Source organism: Echinops telfairi, unplaced genomic scaffold (genome assembly GCF_000313985.2).
Source record: "Echinops telfairi isolate 266 unplaced genomic scaffold, ASM31398v2 ScPeMD7_7400;HRSCAF=8409, whole genome shotgun sequence".
NCBI lineage: Eukaryota > Metazoa > Chordata > Mammalia > Afrosoricida > Tenrecidae > Echinops > Echinops telfairi.
This window is the reverse complement of record NW_022111300.1, coordinates 2,005,458-2,030,316: the sequence shown is the minus strand read 5'-3', so window position 1 is coordinate 2,030,316 and position 24,859 is coordinate 2,005,458. Positions and strand designations below refer to the sequence as shown.

At 40.5% G+C, this 24,859-nt stretch overlaps 1 protein-coding gene across 2 annotated transcripts in view; it reads right to left on the bottom strand.

Moving 5' to 3' along the window:
* The window catches only part of DLGAP1 (DLG associated protein 1), a 931,603-nt gene that overhangs the window by 625,494 nt on the left and 281,250 nt on the right, over nt 1–24,859 (bottom strand). The window lies entirely within an intron of this gene.

Below are 24,859 nucleotides of genomic sequence, written 5' to 3'. Positions count from 1 at the left end.
TTTCGGGCTGCAGTGACAACACTACTCCGCTCAATCAAAGGGATGCGGGCCAGACCTGGAGATGCAGTGGTTTGGAGGAGACTGGACTTGATCGGCAAGTGTGAAGGGACTTGCTTTGAGCCTGTAATGCCGAGGATCCAGATGACTGGCCCACAAGACAATAATAAAAATAATATAACTTTCCTCTAGTTCCTAAATGCTTCCTCCCCGCCCCCACTATCATGATCCGAATTCTACCTTGCAAGTCTGGCTGGACCAGAGGATGTACACTGGTACAGATAGGAACTGGAAACACAGGGAATCCAGGGCGGATGATCCCTTAAGGACCAGTGGTGTGCATGGCGATACTGGGAGGGTAGAGGGAGAGTGGGTTGGAAAGGGGGAACCTATTATAAGGAACTATATGTGACCCCCTCCCTGGGGGACGGACAAGAGAAAAGTGGGTGAAGGGAGACGTCGGACAGAGAAAGATAAGACAAAATAATAATTTATAAATTATCAAGGGCTCATGAGGGATGAGGGATGGGGGAGGGGGGAGCGGGGAGGGAGGGGAAAAATGAGGACCTAATGCTTTGAGAATGATGAGGGCAATGAATGTGCATATGTGCTTTACATCATTGATGTATTTATGGATTGTGATAAGAGTTGTATGAGCCCCTAATAAAACGATTAAAAAAAAAAAGTAAGACAGAAACCAAGAGCTGGGTAGATGACACTATGGTGTCAGTCTGAAGGGATTCGCAGAGAGAGAGAAATGTGGTCACTGGGAAAATCAGACAAGAAGCCAACCTGCTGGCCTTTCTGCCTTCCACGGGCACTTGTTGCACACACACTCCAGGGCCTGAAATTCAGCGAAAAGAAGACACATGGGGAAGAGACAGCAAAGAAGCAGCAGTCTATCGACGGGGAGAGATCATCAGACCCGGCCCACGGTCAGCTGTGTGTACTTGACCCTCCTCCAAGTATCATATACACATCTTCTGTAAGGATACAGGAACTCCATGTGGTGAGACCACGATGACAGCCTTTACCCCGAACCAACAGTACTTCAGGTGGCTCAGTGATTAGTCCCTTGATTGATTGAATTCATGGTTTTCTGACTCCAAAGGCCCTTTTTATTTTACTTCTGGGCTATAATATTGCCATTTTCAAAACAACAAAGACTTTAAATTCAAAGTTTCCTGACTTTAGATCTTAACATTCTAAGCTTGACATTCTCCCTTGAGTTCTTCTTTCTCTGTGGTTTTTTTGTTTTGTTTTTTGATTTTTTTTGTCTGTTTGACTTTTGATTTTGAAATTGAGAATGTTAACATAACCATATATTTATGTATATGATCATTCTTGAGTTATTTACATCACCACTGGGGAATCCTGCAAGTGGACATTTCAATTGGCCAGCACATTTTGTGAAACAGTTACTTTGATATGAAACCATATATTACTATGATAAAAGTATTCTTCTCTCTAAAATAGTCACAAATTAGAAAACCATAGCATGATCAAATTAAAAGCTGTCATCAGGTTGTAAGACATTAATCTACCTGGCAACACAACGATGCTCTTGCCAGGCTTGTGGTATTGATAGCATTACCTCAGAACACCAAATGCCATGCCACCGCCCCCCTTCATGCTCACACTCACGCTCATGAAGAGATCACTAAAGACATGGACGCTGTAACAAAGTGCACTGAAAATACTATCTGAACGAATCGGGTCTGGGTCTTACAGGCGTGTCTTAAAACTCGTAGCCATTAAGTGAGGCATCAACTAAGTCCACATAGAAGATACATACCAGAGGGCTATGAATGACAGTGTAAGCTTAGAATCCCTTTGCAGGGCCCACACATGGATGAAGCCTCAAAGTGAATAACCTCTGGCCATAGTTGAGGGATGTGAATAGCTTTGTTATGAGACAGAGAACATTATAAAGTATTTTATGGCACATATAGTTAAGTTAAAATGCAATATCTTATCATTTGATCTCCCTTTGGATGAATTTTTAAAGTTGTTTCAGGTTAAAAAAAAAAGAAAAAAGAAAAGAAGGGAAGTACATGTAGATTAACCCCCTAGTGAATCCCCTCTGACCATAGACCAGGAAGGTGGATAGCCTAGCTAAGATCCAGAATACATTGGAAGTAGATATTTCAGGTACAGTTAGGTTAGAATTTGATACTTTATCACTTGATCTTCCTATTGACCAATTTCAAAGCTGCTCTGGTTTTTAATATTTTCTGTTTCTCTTATATTGAGTTTTTCCTGTTATATTTTGCTACTGCTGCTATTATTATTATTTTTTGTAATGTTTTTCTGCAGAGGAAACCCAGAATAGGTAAATCTATAGAGACAGGAACAAGATTAATGGCTTCTGGGGCTATGGCAGGGGAGGATGGGGAAAAATGGGGAGCTAATAGCAATAAGTATAAAATTGAAAAAAATGTTCTAAAATTATCTGTGGTGATGATTGTACAACTCTTCTTAACACGATTTAACTCTTGAATTGTCTTATTTGTGAATTATGTACCAATTAAACCATTTTTAAAGCACAATGTCAGGTTTCTGCGGGAATGCCTCCTCTTGTAAAAGGTGAGAATAGGTGAGAGTTGATTTGTTTTGACCTCTGCTAAAGACAGGCACACACAGGGTTGGAGCATGTGAACCCATGATTGCAGCACTTATTATCAAAGTCACTTCTGTGGAACAATCTGGCAGTAGTACTTGCAAGATAGATTTGTTAGTACTCTGTCAGTCCATGGTATAGTTGATATTCTTTGTCAAAATCACAATCTGAAGGCAACGATTCTTCTATCACCTTTACTCCTTGTTTACCTTTGCCATGCATATGCGGCAATGAAAACTACCGTGGCTTGGGTCAGGCAGGCTCCAGTTCTCCAGGTGACCTCTTGGCTTTTTAACACTTTAAAGGGGTCTTTTTCAACCAATATGCCCAATGCAATGCATTGTTTGACTTTCTGACTGCTGCTTCCTCACATGTTGATTATGGATCCCAGTCAGATGAACTCCTTGACAACTTCATCCTTTTCTCTGCGGATCCTAATGCTACTTATTGGTGCAGCAGTGAAAGGTTGTGTTCTCTTTACATTGAGGTATAATTGATTCAAGTTGAAGGTTGTAATCTTGTGTAGCAGATTGACCCAATGCAATACGTCATTTACGTATTTGACTTCTATGAGCATTCATCGTGCAAACAAGTAAATTGAAACCCGTGAGAACTTCAATCATTTTTCTGTCTTCGTGATGTTCTTTGGGTCCAGTTGTGAGGATTTTGCTTTTCTTTATATCGGGTTGTAACTCGTACGAAACACTGCAGTCCTTGACCTCCATCAATAGGTGCTTCAAGGCCTTTTCACCGTCAATGAGCAAGGTGTTTCATCTGCATCGCACAGATTGCTAATGACTCTACTTCGAATTCCAACGCCACATTTTCTACATATAATCCAGCTGCTCAGAGTGTTTGCTTCCTCTATGGATTGAATAAGCATGGTGAATTGTGTGCATGATGCTGGTGTACATCATGGCCAATTTTAAACTATGCAGTATTGGAACTCTTTCTTCTCTCTTTTTAAAAACTTTAATAAATTATTTTATCAGGGGGCTCTTACAGCTCTTATAACAATGCATACATCAATTGTATGAAGCACATTTGTGCATATGCTGCCATCATCATTTCAAAAACATTTTCTTTCTACTTGAACCCTTGGCACAGCTTTTTTTATTTGCCCCTCTTTCTCCCACTCTTCCACCCCTGCACCCTCATGAACCCTTATTTGTAAATTATTTTTATTTTCATATTTTACACTGTCTGCTGTCTCCCTTCACCCACGTTTCTGTTGTTTGTATAGTTTCTGTGTGAGCATAATTAAGGGTGCTTCAAAATGTCATTCATAATTTCTTATGGTCCACAAAGTCAAATGCCTTAGCAGTCACTGAAACAGATGTAACCATCCTTCTGCTATTCTCCGCAGTCTACCTCATATCAACAGTGACACTTACCATTCTGCGTGCATGGATGTGACCCTATCACTGACAATCAGCACACATCGTGAAATGTTCTCTTCCATTGCTCTCAATTTGTTGTTCCTGGCTTAGTAGACCATATGATTGTCCAATTCAAGATGGCCAGTGCTAGTTAGTTTCAGCTCATTATCTCATAGGATATCAATCTGTATCATTCTATTTCATTTTTGATGATGTCTAATTTTCCTAGATTTATAACTCAAACATTTCATGTTCCATTTGTTAATGTAGTAATGGTTTATAGCTATTTTTCTCATTTTAAGATTTATTCATAGCTAACGACCATTTAATATAGCTATTACTCAAATTTGCATATCAATGACTAATTCCCAAGATGAAGACATTAAATATGTATACCAACTTCTCTAGTCTGAACTTGATTAAGCATACATTTAAAATGTATTGCTGTTACTGGTAGTTGGAATGTGACAATTGGAATCAAAGAAGAAATATCAGAAGTTGGACAATATGAACTTGGAGATAGAAATGATGCTGGAGATAGTACAGGATAGAATTTTGCAAAATGAACGACTTATTGATGGCAACCACATAAATGGAGCTCAAAGGATGGAATCCATAGGAACCAAATGGACTACATCTGTGGAAAGAAACAATGGAGCAACTCGGTATTGTCGATCAGTGTCGTCCACTGGTCCACTGGGGACAGGTGGGAGAGGGAGAAGAGTCGGGGAGTGCTGTCGGAGGTTTTGACTATTGGAGAGAAGTTGATGATGTGAAATGTAAACTCTCAGTTAGTTTACAGTAAAATTTGATTTTAAAATAGAACATACTTGATTAAAATAAAAGAATAGCTCTAATATGTGGAACATTAGTGACATCACGGACAGACATAAAGAAATCTAAAGGTGATTCTAAAGCAAGAAAATAAAGGAAAGACCAAAATGGGTGTCAGAGAGACGCTGAACTTTGTTCTTAAACAGAGAATAGCTAAATTGAAAGGCACAAGTGATGAAGTAAAAGAACAAAACAAAAGGTCAATTCCAGGAGACAAAAAAAGCACTCTAATGTTATGTGAAAGAAACTGGAGCTAGAGAATCAAAAGGGGAGACCACACTGAGCATTTCTCAAGCCGAAAGAACAGAGGAAGAAAAGACCCAGTCTCGAGTTGAAATCCTGGTGGAGTCTACTGAATGAATGAATGGTTTCATTGAATGAAACCCAGATTCTGACTCATAGTGACTTATGGGGCAGAGTAGAACCGGCCCTGTGATTTTCTGACTTAGAAATCTTTACAGGAGTAGACAACCTCCTCTATTTCCAGTGTAGTAGCCTGTGGGTTTGAAACAATGACCTAGTGGTTAGCAGCTCAATGCCTAATCTCTGAGGCCACCAGAGCTTCTTATCAAACGACACACTAAACATCAAACGAAGATAGGAGGAATAAATAAGGGCATTCTGGGACTAAAAAGAATTGTTTAACACTGAATTATTTCGGTTGGTAGTATACGATCAAGCATCAATGGCATTGAAGGAAGAAGTTCAAGCTGCACTGCAGTCATTGGCAAAAAAAAAAAAAAAAAGCTTCCAGGAAATGAAGGATTTCCAACTGAGGTGTTTCAACAATGGGCGCCATGGCAAAAGGCTCTCACATCGAGGCCCCAAATTGGGAAGACAGCTAGCTGAGCAGCTACCTGGAATAGTTCCATATTGGCACCCATTATAAAGGAAAGTCATCATTCCAAATGTGGACACTCTTCAAAGAATTATTAATATCATATGCCAGTAAAATGTTAGTAAAGATAATTTTAAAATGATTGTAGCAATACACCCACAGGGAACTATCAGAAATCCATCCTAGGTTTAGAAGAAGACATGGAATGAGGGATATTATTGGTGATATCAGACGGATCCTGATTGAAGGTAGAGAACACCAGAAAGAAGTTTACTTGTGTCTTATTGATTATGCAGGAACATTTGCCTGTGTGGATCAAAACACATTATGGATAGCCTTGAGAATGATGGGAATTCCGGAGCACTTATTTGTGCTCATGCCAAAATTGTTCGTGACTCAGGAGGCAGTTGTGTGATCAGAACAAGGGAAGATTACATGATTTTGCATCAGGAAAAGTGTGCCTGAGAATTATGTCCTCTCACCATACTTATTCCATCTGTATATTGAACAAATGATCAGAGAAGCTGGATTATATGAAGAACCTGGCATCCGAATTGGAGAAAGGCTTATTAAGAATCTGTGATAAGCAGATGATACAGCCTTGCTTGCTGATTGTAAGAAGGACTTGAAGCATTTGCTGATGAAGATCAAGGATTGCAGCCTTCAGTATGGATTGCAACAAGAAAACAGAAATCTTCCTACCTGGACCAATAGGTAACATCATAATAAATAAAGAAAAGTTTGAAGTTAACAGGATTTTGTCTTGTTTGGATCTACAATCAATGCTCACAGAAGCATCAGTCAAGAGGTTAAACAGGACAGCACATTGGGTGTTGAAAAGCAAGGATGCTACTTTTTGAACTAAAGTGTACATGACCCTTATATTCAATCACCTTAGAGTCACGTGAAAACTGGACATTGAATAAGGAAGACTGGAGAAGAATCAAGGCATTTGAATTATAGTGCTGACAAAGAGTACTGGAAGTCCCCCGTGTGCCAAAGGGACAAACAAATTTGTGTTGTCAGAAGTACAGCTAGACAGCTCCTTAGAGGCAAGAATGATGATACATTTTTTCTCAAGTTCTTTGGACATGTTGTCAAGTAGGACCAGTGTCTGGAGAAGGGCATCATGGTTGGTTAAGTAGCGGGGCAGTGAAGAGCAGTGAGACCTTCAACAAGCTGGGCGGGCACACTGGCTGCAGCAGTCGGTCAGACAGAAGAACAGCTGTAAGGACAGCAGCAGGCTGGGGGGCGTTTTGTTCCGTTGCGCACAGGGTCTCTATGGTTCGGAATGGACTCGATCACCGACTAACAACAAGACAGGGTCACGAGGAGTCATAATGGACCTGATGGAAATGACATTGGTCCTTTGAGTATGTTGGGAAAAGTTCCAGGATGTCACATTTTCTTAGTGAACCGACTATCCTTTTAGTAAGATCCAGTTTCCTGGTTGTGGTCCATTGCTCACATAGTGAAGCTCTGACCTAGTCAATGCTCTACTGAGTAGAACTCCTTATTAGAAAGCCGTGGCAAAAACTCCTTCCTCTGTCTTAGTCTTGCAATAACTCACCGTAGAAATGTAAGTTAGCTCTGTGTTTTGTGAATCAGTACAAGAGTTTTGTTACCTCGCCGTGTTTAGAAACTAGTTGCTTTTATTACGCTATGGATGGTACAGATGCTGTCTCTGCAAAATGAGACTTAACCAAACTTATCTAGTTTCCTTAGGTGGGTTTGAACTTCATCCTTTCAGTTAGTAGCTGCATACTTAGCCATTTTCACCACCTGGGGACTCCTTATCTTGATAAAAAATTGCAGAAATAGATGGTGCTCGTGGAGAACAGAGAATTACTCTTATTTCTCGATCAACCCAAACTCAATTGCTGATACATCCCTGGAATTCAGTCAAAGAGTAGCTAGAGAACGGGAGCAAGCATGCTCTGGGGGAATGGTGAGTATGTCAGCTTTGGAGGCCTTGGCTCTGTGCTGACTGTCTGTGTCTATTGACTCAATCCATACATCTTCAGTTGCCTCATCTGGACAATTAATAAAGAGCACTGAAAAAGAATGCCTGCCTTTGAATTATGGTGCTGGCAGATAGTATTAACATACAATGTGTTGTAAGAACGACAAGCATAAACAAAATGTTCCTTAGAAGCAAAGGTCGTGGCACTTCATTTCACACCCTTCAAACACGTTCCCAGGAGGGACCTTTCTCTGGAGAAGGGCGTCGGATTTGGTCAAGTAGAGGGTCAGCGAAAAGGAGCATGGCTCTCATTGAGATGAATTGACAGAGTGCTTGCAAAGATAGGTTGAAGTTTTGCAATGATTAAAGGATGGTACCCAAACAAAACAAAACAACCCCCCCAAAAAACCCCTCCTCATTTCCATCCAGTCCCCACAGGACTGAGCAGAACTGCCCTTGTTACCCTGTTTCCCCAAAAGTAAGACATGCCCCCAAAATAAGACCTACTTACAGTTTTGCCTCTTGCTGAAATATAAGGCACCCCCCAAAATGAGACCCCCCCTTTGTATTAGTCTGGGTACTTTGGAGAAACAAATCCACGGCGACTCGCGTATAAGAGAGAGTTTTATGTAAAGAAAGTGTGCATCACGAAAACATCCCAACCCAATGCTGCCCAAGCCCACAAGTCCAACATTAACCCATTAACCCAACACCAGTTCACAAAGTCTTCCAACTCACAAAACAGAGGCAATGATGCCGACTGCAGGAGGAAAGCTGAGTCAATGAACGAACAAGCATCTCAGCACTAGCAGGGATCTCCACACGGCTGCTCCAGCACCCAGGGCTGCATCGGGATAGGTCCATGTGGCTTCTCCTTGGGGATGTCTTGTATGAAGTCAATCTTGCAAGCTGGAGCAGGGAACTGCTAAGGCAGCTGCACCCTGGTGCAACCATCACAAAGCAAGAGATCCGAGAACCAGAAAGGCGAGGCTTCACCACCCATTTATCCCTCCACCTTTCAACCAGCACCACATGTGATTATCGGCCAGGCTGGCACAATTAACTAATTCACCCTTTGAAAATAAGGCCCCCCGAAGCTATCATAACTCTGGACTCTGGACCGTAGTGGTGGGTGCTGCCACACAGCTCACTGTTGGCCACAGTGCAGCCGGAGCAGACAGGAAGTACAAGGTCTCTTTTGATAAAACAATAAAACAATAAACAATAAATGTGTGCCATATTCTTCTTCATGGAAAAAGAAGATATCCCCTGAAAATAAGACCTAGCACATCTTTGGGAGCAAAAATTAATATGACATTCTTATTTTGGGGGAAATAGGGTAGTTTCCTAGACTGTAACTGTTAACAGGAGTAGAAAGCCTCATTTTCTCACAGGGAACAGCTGTTTTCGAACTGCTGACCTTAGGATTGAAAACCAATGTGCAATCAATACACCACAGGGCTCTGTAATGATGGCACCAGACTGGATATTGTTCTGTTCTGCTATGAATGCTAGTTATGAATTGGAATCAACTGGACAGCACTTAACAGCAATAGCAATTAACTATAAATTTTTCTGAGTTTCAGTTCATCCATTTTAAACGATCAATAGCAATACAGGGCAGTGATGTGGCCTATTTCACTCTCTAGGACACCATATGGAATGGAATACGTATTGTAAAAATTGCTACTTCTCTCACACTGCCTCCCTTGTCTATGCAAGGAAACACTTTCTATCATTCAGATTAATACAAGATCCACTTGCTATATAAAGCTTTAATGCATTTGAGATCAACACAGAAACCGTTATTGCAGAAATCAGATCAAGCACACCTCACGTAAAGGGACTCAGTAATTGACTTCCCAGCATCACAAGGCTGGAAAGAGCTGGGGTAGCAAATGATCGCAGATCTCCTCTACCTTACTCAGAGCTAGAGTTTGAAATAGTTCTTCACGGTGGGTTCATGGTGGTTTTTCCTAAGAATCATGGGATGGTAATGCCTTCCCCAAAGGGCCTTTGATAAACCAATCACAGCAGCTTTCTCACCTACTTCTATAAAAAACAGTTCAATCTTAAGAAAAAGAAATTGTGCCCCTTTGTTTGGAACAGCTGAAAAGTGGAACCAAACAGAAAAACCCAAGGCTGAGCAGAAGTTTCCAAACCTGAAGAAGCTTCTCTTCCTTTCGCTAATCGGGGGCAAAAGTTGCACCTGGGTTTTTAATCACCACAAGTAACCATGGCAGGTAAATATGCAGGAAACCATCTCTCTGTGTTGATGTAGGTAACTAACTTTTATTTGGGGCTTTATGAAAAGGATATTTATAAGGAAGTATAAAAGGACATGACAGACCATAATATTTTCTTGCTGCAAGACAACATAACCTTGCTCTGCTCTATCTGCTATCAGCCTCCCCCACTTGCTTGTATAGTTCAGGTGGCAGGAAATACATCGTTATTAGATCTTGCTCAGTATTTAAAAACGCAGAGTCAGAACACAACACAGCAAGCGCAGCAACAGTGCAACATATCCAACCCAATAGAAACTTTCTTCAGGTTGATAGTGCTGCTCACAGTGCCAAGTGGGGGCTGCGCCTGTGTGTCCCTTTCGTCCTTGCCCCATGTAGCCAGGCCCCATTTACGAGTTTCAGCGTAACTGCCTTGTCCAGATTCCTGAAACTTACCGTTTAAGCACAAATCTTTTATGGAAAGCATTTGTGGTGCAAAGTTTTCTTAATGCCCTCGCATGTTTCTCTAACCTGTGAGTTAAGTGTGCTAAATGTGATAGGAGCCCCTCTTGATCAATCTTATTCCTAAACTAGGGAATTGTAGAGGAGGCAAGACACTCAGAAAAGTATTTCACTCCTTATATTCGACCCATCTTATATGTGAACTTGTAAGAGGAAAAGGGGCTTCCTCGTTGTTCCATACGTTAAGCAGGATATTATAGCCTCTAGCTCTCAAAATCTAGGTCCCCGTATCCTGGAGTAGACAGGACTTGCCAATCATACTGAATTCGTGGTGCTTGCTCTTTCTCTGTCTGACAAAGCCTTCACTTAGAGTCCTCTATGCCCCATTCTCTTACCTATTCCATGGTTCTGCTCAATTGTCACCTTCTCAGGAAGGTTCTCACCGAGGATCCATTTATGTCTACAATTCTCCATCTCCTTCTCGGCATTTCTTCCACTTTCATGATTTCTCTCACCATGGCATTAATTACTTGCAACGTTTGATGCATGCATTTATTTTATTACCGGTGTCTTTCTCTGTAAAATGTGACAGTCCCAGGAAGCCACAGGAGGTCGCTCTGCGTCAGCATTCAGTCTGTGGCAGTGGGTTTGATATGATGGTTCTTTGACCAGTACGATGTAACTTCCACGGGGAAAAATATTTTGTCTACTTTGTTCACAGCTGCATCCCTAGTCCTAAAACAATGCCTAACCAATAATAGCTATGTGAGGGAGCTGTGATAAATCAAGCACTGCTGTGAATGATTAAAATTCGGCAGAAATTTGACTGCCCCAGATCAGCTCTTGCTCTACTCAAGAATCGACATTGCTGTTTTATTTTTGCTGTTTCTTGGTGAAGAAGTTTAAGAAATAGTAGTTAAGGAAAGACCTCTTCAGTTAAAAATCTATAGAGTTGAGTTTTACCTAGTTAATTTGTAGCATAACGTTGACTTCTTTACATATATGAAATGGTGGTTGTCATATAAAACATATCTGTAAACAAATTTGAAAGCGGCATTATGAATAATAACTAATAAAAGGGTTTTCTCTATTTTCTAAAACTGTATGATGCCTATAATACATAAGTAATAACAGGTGAGGTATATTGATGATGGTAGCATTTTATTCAAATGAAAAATGAAAATGTGATTCACATGGAAGACAATTATTGATATTTGACTCATGTTTCCCAAACTGTGACTTGTAGATTTTTCAGATAGTAAGAATAGCATTTCCCCTCTCCCCCTACGTGGCCATACACACCCTAAAAGGAGGTAAGCTCTAATAAGATATGACTCCTCTTGGAGATTAAGTTCTGTGAATATCTGTTGTAAAAATGTATGAGTTCTATATTCTTGATTGGTTCCCGAGTAGACCAAGAGCGCTTTTTCTAGGCTACTTCTTTTATTTGAGGTCACCAGCTGTTTGCCTGTGTGTCTTACTGTGGTGTTTTGCCAATTGCTGTGATGCTGGGAGCTACGCCACCAGCAAGATCACCCATGGTGAACAGGTTGCAGTGATGTTCCAGACTAAGAATAAAAAGAAAAAAAACCAGGCTGTCCACGTCTGAGTAGTTTATGTTTATGGATCGTTGCAGATCATTATCATATAAAGTGCCCATGGAGCCCCTTGCTTGGCAAGCACACCAAGCCAACTGGAGGAGCCCTACCCCCTTGAGGGAGAGCAGCCTGCATAGTGGGGAGGGAGCCAACTTTCCAGGCATTCATTTGCTGATGGGGCAGGACTCAAAAGGAGATCACTGCAAATATAACATTCATAAATCTTCTGGTCATGGATTGTACAAAGGAAAATTTGAAATTGTCAACAATGAAATGGAACAGAAGCATTGATACCCTAGGCATTGGTGAGAACTAGATTGGAATTGGCCAATTTGAATTAGATAATCGAATAGTTTACTATGCCAGAATGAGAAATTCAACAGGAAAGGTATCTTATTAATATCAAAAGGAACATTACAAAGTCAATCTTGAAATACAATGCTGAGTGTGATAGGATAATGTCTATATGCAAACAAGGAAATCTAGTTAATACAACTATTATTTAAGTTTTCATACCAACCACTAAAGCTAGTAATGAACTTGAAAAGTTCTACCAACTTCTTCAGGCTGAAATTAATCAAACATGCAATCAAGATACAGCAATAACGATTGGTGATTGGAATGCAAAAAAGTAGAAACAAAGAGGAAGGTATGGTAGTTGGAAAATATGATCTTGATGATAAAAATAGAGTTGAAGATCACATGATGGAATTTGAAAGATGAAGGACTTATTTATTGCAAATACCTTTTTTTTTTCCTTCGTGACATAAATAGTAACTATACACATGGACTTCACCAAGTGGAATATACAGCTATAAACCAGACTATATCCGTGGGAAGAGATGATGAGGAAATTCAACATCAGCAGCCAAAACAAATCCTGAGATCAGCTTTGGAACTGGCCATCAATTGCTCATATGCAAGTTCAGGTTGAAGCATAGGAAAATTAAATCAAGTCCACCAGAGCCAAAATACAAACTTGAGTCTATCCCACCTGAATTTAGAGACCATTTCAAAAACAGGTCGGGTTCTTTGAACACTAGTGCTGAAGGAAGACAACAAGAACACCATACATGGAAAAAGTAAAAGGTCATTAAGAAGAAAGGAAAGAAAGGCCAGAGCGGATGTCAGGAGAGACTCTGAAATTTGCTATTGAATATAGAGTACCGAAAGCAAATGGAAGAAACGATTAGGTAAAAGAGCTAAATAGAACATCTCAAAGGGTAGCCCAAGAAGACCAAATAAAGCATGATAATAAAACGTACCAAGACCTGGAGTTAGAGAACCAAAAAGGAAGAATATGTTCAGTATATATCAAGCTGAAAGAACTGAAGAAAAAAAATCCAAGCTTTGAGTTGAAATACTGAAGGATTCCACCGTCAAAATATTGAACAATGCAGGAAGCGTCAATGGAGATGGAAGGAAAACAAAATCATTCTACCCAAAACAACTGGTTGACGTTCAACAATTTCAAGAGGTAACATATGTTCAAGAACCAATGGTATTGGAGGAAGAAGTCCAAGTTGCCCTGACAGAATGCCAATGGAAATGTCTCATAAACTGATAAAGCAATAGAAACACTCCACCATCTATGATAAGAAATTTGGAAGACAGCTATCTGGACAGCTGACTAGAAGTGATCCATATTTGTGCTCATGCCAAAGAAAGGTGACCCCAAGGAAGCAGAAATTATTAAATAATATCATTAATATCACATGCCTGTAAAATTATTCTGAAGATAATTTTTTTTAATGGTTGCAGAAATACATTGGCAGGGAGCAGCCAAAAACAAGGGATAACACTTCAGGGGGGAATGCCATAAAGATGTTTCCTTGTGTTTTATTGACTATGCAAAAGCATTAGAGTCTGTGGATCAGAACAAGCTATGGATAGAAACACAAAGAAGGGAAATTCCAAAAGACTTCACAGTGCGCATGTGGAACCTGAACAGAGACGGTCAAAAGACGGTCTTTCCAACAGAGTAAGGGAACGAACACACTGCATGATTTAAATCAGGAAGGGTGTTTGTCAGGGTTATAATCTTTCATCATACCTGTTCAATTTGTATGCTGAGCAAAGAATCCAAGAAGCTGTACTATATGAAGAAGAATGTCCCATCAGGATTAAAAAAAAAAAAAGGTTCCTCAAGGTCTTGGGATAAGCAGAAAATAAAATCTTTCTTGATGACAGGGAAGAGGACCTTAGGCCCTTACTGATGAATATCAAAGACTGCCGCATTCAGTATGAATTATAACTCAATGTAAAGAAAAAATACATACCTAATTGGACAAATAGACAAAATCACGATAAAAAGAAACATGCTTAAAATCATCAAAGATTCATATAACGGGTACAAGCCACAATCCTGGGAACATCAGTCAAGAAAATTAAATGGCACGCTGGATTGGGCAAATCTGCTGCATGAGACCCATTTAACATGTGAAAGACCAGTAGCATCACTCTGAGAATAACGTGCTCCAGACTCAAGTCATGGCATTTTCAATCGCCTCATATGCAGGCAGTTGTGAAAACTAGACGAGGAATAGAGATGACTGGAAAACTGACAGCAGAACAAACAAATATATCTTGGAGGAAATGCAATCCGAATTTCCTTAAAAGCAAGGATGAGGAGACTCCGTCTCATGTGCGTTAGACCTTTTCTCAGGAGGGAGAATCCTGGGAAAAGGGTAATGATTGGTAGATAGCAAAAGAAGGAGGAAGGCATTCAGGAGAAGGATGAACTTAGTGGCTGCAACAGTGAGATTAAGCCACTGGGCCCTCTTTTGTTCCACGGATCATAGAGTTGTTAAGAGTTGGAACCAATTCACAGGTGCTAACAACAAGGGAGTGTTGATGTAGGGAGAAAGATCAATATTTGCAGCGTACCATTACAGAAATAATACATTAAGCTTGTCATTACCTTGGTTTTCTCTACCTTGATTTTGAACTTGAGAAAAGGAAAATGTAAGAGAGAAGAGGTTGAGTATATCTCTCCAAGTTACTTTATATTTGAAATCTGAGGATGTCATCTGGCTATATGCTGGATATTTGGATCCAGGAGGTGAAGGGGAAATTCAAGCCAAGATAATTGATCAAGTCACACTGTTGAGAAACCAACTACTGTAAGCCAAGTCTTAAAGATCATAGAAGTAAGCTAGGAAGTTCTAGGAAGGATCCCGAACAGTGTTCGCCCATCATACCTTGTATTTCACGCTATTGGCCACTGTTCATTTGCTTAGAGATCATTCTCAATAAGTAAGTCTTTTCCCTTTCTCTTTGTAATATTCATCACAAAAACAATTATGGACACTTTTGTATCCACAGTAGTGGGACCTTTGTTGGTACTGAATACACACTGAAATAAAGACTGAGTAAACAGTAAATAAAATGATTTTTGTTTTCTTCAGAATATTGGACCTAATACAATAAAAATTCTTCCCAAGTGCCACTCTTCAATAAAATAGTCAACATGTTCTATATTTCCACACATTTGGAAAGTACCAGACCAATCATTTATGCTTCCATAGGTTCTCTGTTAAGATGGTTAAAACTCGTATTTATTTTTTAAATATAACAATACCTCACAGTATATCACATTAAAATATTTCAGATAAGACTAGTGTATCTCTTGGTCATGACACTCCCTGGTGGAAATTCTATAATCAGTTTGGCATACAAGATCTTTTTTTTTTTGAGGTATTTTCATTTTCAGAAAGAAATCTCATTTTTAAGGGCTTACGAGTACTACACAAATGCACCATAAATGATTTAACTAACCCGCAAATGCACATTTGCAGGAGAAAGAAGTGGCACTCAACGTCTGTAAAGACGTAGAGCCTTAGGAATAGTACGGGCAGTCCGACTCTGTTCTATAGGACTACTGGGAGTCCGAATCCACCCAGGGCCAGTGGTTATTGGGTGAGAAGACAGCTAAAATGCCTCCGTGATCTAGCGATTAGGTGTTCCGCTGCTAATTGAAAGGTAATTGGTTCCAACCTATGAGCTGGTCTCCAGGGGAAAGACGTGGCAGTCTGCTCTATGAAGACTACAACCTTTGAAATCCTATGGGGCAGTTCTAATCTGCCAGATTGGGGCTTATGAGTCAGAATTGATTCAATAGCTATGAGTTTAATAGACGTTTAGTCATTTAGATTAGAGAAGACATATAAAATAATATAAAATAGTTACTGCTATGAGCAATCCAACAATGAACATCTTTTTATCCTAGTAAAATATTGAAAAATGGAATTATTTAATGATACATTTTAAAATATAACTATTGCCGAGTTTTCATCCCCAAATTGCACATCACATTTATAGTCCTGTCAGCAACGTGGAGCATACCTGTTTCCTATACTTCTGCCGAAATAGTTTATTATCAAATTAAATTTTTTTCTCTAATAACGTGAATGAAAGTGTTATACCCCTTTATTGTATACTTCCTTGATTAGTACTGGAGTTTAGCAACTTTTTATGTGGCATTTGTCATTGGATTCATTTTTCTCAGCCACACTGTTTTTAATTCTGTCATCTCAAGTCTCAACAAACAGTTACATCATTCTGTTGTTGCCCCACTATAAACAAAACTGTACTTTTAAACTCTTCACACATATACAATTGCCCATTCATACGGCTCTTGAAACGATCTCCAGCATTACGGATTTTATTACCTTCATCAGTAGAATGTTGCGATGCTTCCAGACCTGTGCGTTTCTGGCTAACCAGCCTCTCCATGAGATAAACTTGAGATTTTCTGCTCTCATAGATGTTGACAGGCTCAGAACCCCCAGGGAGCAGTTAGTTCTACGCTGCCCTTCAGGGCTGCTATGAGTCAGAATCAACTCAATGTGTGGGCTGGTAAGGGAGGCAGCATTTCACATGCTGTTATTTGGTGAACTAGAGAAAAATCTAGCTCTTTAAAGATGCTTCACATACTTAAAAAGAATTTCCATGGATATGACATTATCTCAATTACGTTAACCAATCAGTGACTAATAAATGATCTACAAGAGGTTTTATTCATATTTACTAATTGAACACTTACTTCAGTAGAACAGAACATAAGATCAACAAAAAGAAACTACCTAGGAAGTCTAAACAATAAGTTCAAAGTACAAATGAAATTTGCATTTTGCCCTTGACTCAATTTTAACTCCTAGCAAACCCCACAGGGCAGGGTTTCTGAGACTGTAAATCTGCACGTAAGGGGTCCAGTCATTGACTGAAGGTTAGCAGCCCAGCACTTCACTCATTGCGCCACCAATCTCACTTCGCTGCCGATGATCAAATCAGTCTATTTTAAACACAGCAAGTTGACCCCCTCCTCCCAAAATGCATTAAATTGTTCATGACAAATATGGCTTGAGATAAAAATCAGACAGTATTTCTAACATTTCCAGGAAGTTTCAAACTTCAAAAAAATTTAGTTTAAAAATTGTCCATTGTCTCATTACCATGCAGGATCCCTTTGTTTCTATTAAGTTTTTTTGTATCTCCTTGCTGTAAGATTTATTTTCTTTTTTTTTTTTCTTTTAAAAAAAATCATTTTATTTGGGGCTCATACAACTGTTATCCCAATCCATACACACATCAATTGTGTAAAGCGCATTTGTACATCGTTTCTCAAAACATTTTCTCTCCATTTAAACCCCCGACATTAGGTCCTCATTTTCCCCCTCCCTCCCCGCTCCCCTCTCCTGCATGAGCCCTTGATAGTTTATAAATGGTTATTTTGTCATATCTTGCCCTGTCCGACGTCTCCCTTCATCCACTTTTTGATTGTCTGTCCCCCAGGGAGGAGGTCACACACAGTTCCATGTAATCGGTTCCCTCTTTCCTACCCATTCTCCCTTTACCCACCCTGTTTTGCCACTCATACCACTGGTCCTATAGGGCTCATCTGTCCTGGATTCCCTGTATTTTCAGTTCCTATCTGTACCAGTGTACCTCCTCTGGTCTAGCCAGTCTTGCAAGATAGAATTCGAGTCATGGTAGTGGGAGCGGGGAGGAAACCTTTAGGAACTAGAGGAAGGTTGTATTTCTCATCATTGTTACCTCGCACCCTGACTAGCTCATCTCCTCCCCGAGACCCCTCTGCAAGGGGATCTCCAGTGGCCTACTAATGGGCTTTGGATCTCCACTCTGCACTCCCCCCATCATTCACTATGGTAAGATTTTTTGTTCTGATGTTGCCTTACACCTGATCCCTTCGACAACTCGTGGTTGCATAGGCTGGTGTGCTTCTTCCATGTGGGCTTTGTTGCTTCTGAGCTACATGGCCGCTTGATTACCTTCAAGCCTTTAAGACCCCAGACGCTATACTTTTTGATAGCCGGGCACCATCAGCTTTCTTCACCACATTTGCTTATGCACCCATTTGTCTTCAGTGATCCCTTCAACACCCCGTGATCACACAGGTTGATATGTTGTTCCATGTGGGCTTTGTTGCTTCTGAGCTAGATGGCCGCTTGTTTACCTTCAAGCTTTTAAGACCCCAGACGCTATATCTTTTGATAGCTGGGCACCATCAGCTTTCTTCACCACATTTGCTTATTCACCCGTTTTGTCTTCAGCGGTTGTGTCGGGAAGGTGAGCATCATAGAATGCCAATTTACTAGAAGAAAGTATTCTTGTGTTGAGGGAGTACTTGAGTGGAGGCCCAATGTCCTTCTGCTACCTTAATACCAAACCTATAAATGTAGGCTCATAGATCTATTTCCCCATCCTCATATAATATATTTGTATATGTACATGTCTTTATCTAGAGCTCTATAAATACCCTTTGCCTCCCAGCTCTTTCCTCTATTTCCGTTGATTCTCCTCCTGTCCCACTATCATGCTCAGTCCCCACCAGGATTTCAGCACTTCCTCTTTGTTATGTTCCCCTTGATCCTGCCCTACCAGGTCTCCCACACCCACCTCCCCACCAATTTGGATCGCTTGTTGTTCCCTTGTCTATTAAGTTTTTTTTAATGCCATTCAGTTTGCTTACAAAAAAGAGGCAGAAATCAATGTGCCAGACCATCTGATAAGTCAACTCTTAATTTTTGTAATGCGGACTATATTACTTGATAACACGAGAGGACCCAGTAATTTTGTCATATGCGAGTTTAAGATGGGGGAAATGGAGAAGGTTAAAAACATTATTTAACATGCTGTTGTCTCTCACTGTCATCACATCGATGCGGACCCATAGTGAGCCTGCCGTGAGTTTCTGAGATTGTAACTGTTTCGGAGAGTAGAAAGCCCAGTCTTTCTTCCATGGAGCTGCTGGTGTTTTTAAACTGCTGACCATGCGTATCACAGCCCAGTGCGTAACCACGACGACACCGTGGCTTCTAGTGTTTAATTATTGACTGTGACTGGGTTAATAAATTTAGTCCAATGGTAGCAGATTTGTTCCTTTGATGGGTCTGGCATAGACAATGTGTCTGTCATAAGAAAATTCTATTAACGAGTGAGCACTTGCTTACAAAGAAAGAGAAACAATACTTGCCGTGATCTGGAGCGGCTTACCTTGTCAGCTAAATGAACCAGTGATGGTCTCTGGGCATTGGCTCCAAATAGTCGTAACCTCAAGTTTCTGATCTGACAGTGTCAACGTCAAGTTTCACACATCCAATTATTTAAAAATCCTTTTAAGAAGATCTTTGGGGCACTGAGAGCCCGTTTGCTTTGTATATTCCTTGGAACTAAGTTCGACATCTGCAACATCGGCTTCAGAGTGGAAGATACTGCGCCTGTCTTCCTTATCAAGGGAGAAGGTCGGAGCTTTCTACTGCCCGGAAGAGGGACAGTCCTGGAAGTGCACAGGGGCGTTCTACTCTGTCCTATCGGATCATGGTAAGTAGGCATCCGGTCTATGCCCGTGAGTTTGATTCGTTTTTCTTGGATGACAGTGAAACCCCAAAATTACTTACCATACTCTCCCTCCCTATTAAGCCTCCCTTATATTCCTTCCGATCATTGACCAGGCAGAGCACCTTGGAAAGTGAATTACCTCCGGGCGGGCGTCCAGTCATCCTGGTGAGGCAGTCTCCTCATAGGTTTGCCTGGGTGTGTCCTTGACCAGGCAGAGCACCTTGGAAAGTGAATTACCTCCGGGCGGGCGTCCAGTCATCCTGGTGAGGCAGTCTCCTCATAGGTTTGCCTGGGTGTGTCCTTGACGGTGTTCTCCAGTACTGGGAGCCTCGGAGTCCTTAGTCGTGCCCTGACGGCCTTAGTCAGAAGGGTGAGGTTCAAACTCGTAAGCACTTCTTTCTAACATAGTGCACGTGTCCCGATCATGCTTCTGTTTCCACCTGTTACTAGGATGTGTTGATCTGTCACCAGTTATGCTTTTATGACAGCTTCCTTTACCTTCCCAGGCCCCTTTCAAAGTTCTGCCTCTCAGGTCACCTTGCGCCACCATTCAGGCTTTATGCTAATGCCTCCCTCGTTCAGATGCTGTGTCTGGTCTCTGTCTTGTCTCTGTTCTGTTTAAGACTTAATAAATGCTCTCCTTACATTAAAATTGAGCTTTGGGGTCTCTTTTGTACCCTTAACCAAGTAAGGACTATTTCTATTACCTGTACAAATTTCCATTGATCTGTATTATGCTATCGGATTAAAATTTACTTTCTTTACTTCTAAAGCAAAAAGAATACTAATGAACTTACAGGTCATGTATCTGAGTCAGTATTAAAGATAAGGAAATGACATAAAGTAAAAGAATATAAAGTCAACTGCTGTGTCCTGGGTATGTATCAAATTTTATGACTGTTGAAGAGAAGTAAGATTTTTAAAAAATTTTACAAGGATAGAAAGACATAAAAATGATCATTTATGTCAGAGAACATGATATCTTTGGTGAAAGGAGACAATATACCTTCATTTCACCAGGTCCTGGCTCTTAGGCATTTTCCTGAAATAAGCTTTTTGAGTTCAGATCAACAGGAAATTGCCACTTACGCACTTAAAAAGCTTTCCCCGCTGCTGTTAAGCCACCTACTCACTTGACAGTGGAGAAGCTGCTCATAGTTTCTAGCTAAAATTTTGACTTTTTTTTGTCTTAATCACCAAAGGGTTACCTCTTTCCAAATCAATCAAAGTCCACAGCCTAATTTGATTTTGAAATGCAGCACTCAATTCTGTTTTGCTTTGAAAATTCTTAGGCACACAATCAATCTAATTTAGTTGACAACTTATTCAATATTTATAACTCATGCCCACTTCTTTGGCACTTATTACCTGGAAGACCTAAAGTATTATAAATATATCATTTGGAAAATGTTATGGTTTATTTACTTGTTTTTCAGCGATGTAAAAATGGATCAGAACTCTTTAAAGTCAGTAGGTCTAGGGAGGTGCCACTCTTCAGAATAACCAACCATTTGAGATTAAAAGGACAGAATTTGCCCAAAGACAAAGTTCAGAAGGCAAGAAGGACAGAAAAGGAGGAATGGAAATGAGAGATGCAGGGAGAAAATTACATTATGGGGATTATAGTCAATGACTCAGACAGTGTGCATGGATTGTGGAATGGAAAACCGACTTGCTCTATAAACTTTCACCCAATTCACAATTTGAAAAAAAAATCAAGTCTGTAATTTTAGTTGGGTAATTTTCTTTAACAGGTAGAGAGAATCAGGCAAGGGGAACAGAGTGACAGTGGCAGGAATTTCTAGCATAAAAGACAATTGATGGCTCCTAACCCCTTACCTTGCCACACAAAGAAAGGTGAAGGGGAGCAAGACGCCTTCCCTAATCAGTAGAAGAGAAGACAGTGAAAGGGGATGGGTGAAGTCAGACAAAACATTACCCCCACCCCCACATAGGTTGAATTGACCCTTGGTTTGGGGGGGACTGGCAACTAGGACACAACATGAACTCTGAGGTGTTCAGACTTGGAAAGGAGAGGCACACAATGGAAGGCCAGCCAATAGTAGAAGAGCCCCCCCCACAAAAAAAAGCTAGTCCATGCTGTGGAAGGTCCTTTATTAGAGAGACGAACCTTGAATTTTCACCCCAGGGCACCCTCAGATTCGCTGGAGGCCCGTCAGTGTTCTACACTGAAGTAACCCCTTAATACGCTCGTTCCTTCTGTTCAAACCTTTTTCCTGATTCTGGTTTGAATCACGTGCCTTGACCGAGCACTTCTAGGGAGCAGGACACGATCCAAGAAAGGAGGGGGTTGAAAATCCCACCCATTTCCATCTCCACCTGAATTAATTAAACTGATTTAATACTACTGTACCAATTAAGTTCTTGATATCAGACAATTCAAGGAGGAGCCTCATTTCAAGGCAGATGTGTGAAAAACCAAGGCAGATGTTAGGAGAACACAAACATCAGTCCCAGGACAAAGGGACTGCATTTCAGAATACACAACAGCTGAGAGTATCTGATGCAATCTCTCAATTTTAAAATGAAGAAATTGAGACTGTGCTAGGATACCAAAGAGACCCCAATCTCAAATAAGAACATTTATTGCATCTTAAAAGGGACAAGGAACACAAAGACATAGGCACATCATCTAGCTAAGAGGGTCAGGCCATTAGCAGGGGATCAAAAAGGCAACTGAGAAGTCACCATTGGGACCCTAGTTACATAAGGCATGCAACAAAAGGAGCTGCCACCCATTCATAACTGGTGGCAGTTCAATCGATCACACGTACAGGTGGGACTATAGAAGCAGGAACAAGGCTGTGCTGGGGACACTTACATTGTACCAAATAGAAGCACTTGAAAGACTGGTCCAGGAACTTCTGACCAAGGCATTCAGGATGAGACTGATAGATAGGGCATGAATCATGATGCTGCGACCCCTTGTACTGTCCCCAGTACTGGGACATCCATCCAGGGCACACTGCAGCAAGTCCCTAAGAGAGACTGCCCCTTCCTGAGCTGGCTGGAGAGAGGTAGAGATAAGCTACTTCCCAACTGCAGTCTGCCTAAAGCCAAGAGGAACTGTGTCCCTGGTCAATGGTCAGAAGGAATTCAATGTAGGCTTCATCTATGTGGGGATTCTGCAAATGGATTGTGGGCTGCCACTGCCATCCATAGTCTTCTTCAAACTATAGTGCTTAGAATTTAGGCTCTAATAAACATCTTAACATGATCAAAACAAGTTAGGTTTGATCTAACCCAGTGGTTCTCAACCTTCCTAATGCCACGACCCTTTAATACAGTTCCTCATGTTGTGGTGACCCCCGACCATAAAATAATTTTCATTTCTACTTCATAACTGTAATTTTGCTACTGTTATGAATCATCATGTAAATAACTGATATGCAGGATGTATTTTCATTGGTACAAATGGAACATAATTAAATCATAGAGATTAATCAAAAAACAATGTGTAATTATAGATTGTGAAATATTTATTTCTAATTACAAATAAATGAAATTTTGACTTGAAGCATGGTGTAGCATGGGTATCAGTCTTCACCCCGGGTACTCTTAGGTGGGTGTATCTGCATGTGGGTGGACCCGCCTGGAGATGGATAGAGGAGCAATGTCTTGGTTCCTAAGACCATCAGAAATATGTGTTTTCCGATGGTTTTAAATGAGCCCTGTGAAAGGGTCATTCAGCCCCCAGAGGGCTTGCGACGCACAGGTTGAGAACCTCTGATCGAACCTAACTACTTGATATAGTGGCCCCCTCTCCAAATTTACCAGTTCATTTAACTTTAGTTGAAATTCCTTGTTCTTGTATTTCTTTCTCAAGTGCTTTTGGAAGTACCTGGATGCAATTTCATAGAGTTTTTACTTAAACATATAATTATTTGCATCATTGCACATCTTTGTTCTCTGTACTTTTTAAAGAAAAAAAATAAGATTGTCATCGTGACATAAAAAGGGTATTTAGCTCGTTTTCTCTTCCAGCAGTTACTCCGCATTTTAAGCTGAGTGGTGAACCATTCAATCAGTTTTTATTTTAAAATATTTTCCAGGATGTAGAAGAGAGAAAAAGGGATAGAAGTGAAATTTTCAAGCTTTCATGTTTTAACATGAAAAAGAAAATAATTCAGAATTTAATATAAAATAGAATTCACTATGATACGAATTTTTTTTAAATGATTATTTTTCACTTCAGGATACTCTCCTTCAAACACTGTCGTTGTTAGTATGGGCACATGGAAACTTATTTTTCATGATAGAACTCTGTAGAGAACTTTGTATAGTGGCAGAGAACATCCCTCATTAGCTACACTAGAAAGCTGTGATGTGAGCTTTATAGCAAACTCACCTATAGCCCTTGGATTTAACTCCCTTGTGTGAGAAGAGGCAGATGACTGCTGTCTGAAGGACGCAGAAGTGCTGGTCATTGGACTTTGGTCCAGATCTCGTGCCTTAAAGGTGCATGATGAATGGTGGCCTGGAACTCCCATATCCTTACTATTTTAAGGCCCTCCTTGCTTGATTCTGACACATCTTCATCTGGTAGGTGCAGCTCTGCCATTGGGAATGGATATTGTTGAAAGTTTTGCTCTATCATTGAGAGAGAGACTACAGTAGACTGTGATCAACTCTTATTTCTTACGGAATTGCGAGAACTGAAGACTAGATGGTGTTAAAAAACCAGAAGGCAAAGTGAAGTGTCAGGAAAATGAGGAGAAAGGATTGAGAGAAGAGAGAACAAACAGGTGACAGTTGTTCTCATCTTTGAAAATACTTTGGGCAGTGCTTACTTTGACAAGTGGCGATAGAAATTTCCTAATGTATATTAATAATATAATGTTCATATATGTGGATAGAGCCTATGCTAAAGAAAATAACCAGCTTATGAATAATAGAGGGGAAAAGTATTTCTTTCCCACTGTGTTCCCTCCTTCTCCAGCACGTCCGGCAGACAGAGGAGAACGGGAGCAAGACTAAGAAGGGCACCTTACTTAGTAACTCATGGGTTAGGGCATCACCCACTCCCTCCTACCCTCCATTAAGAAGAAAACAAAAAAAACAC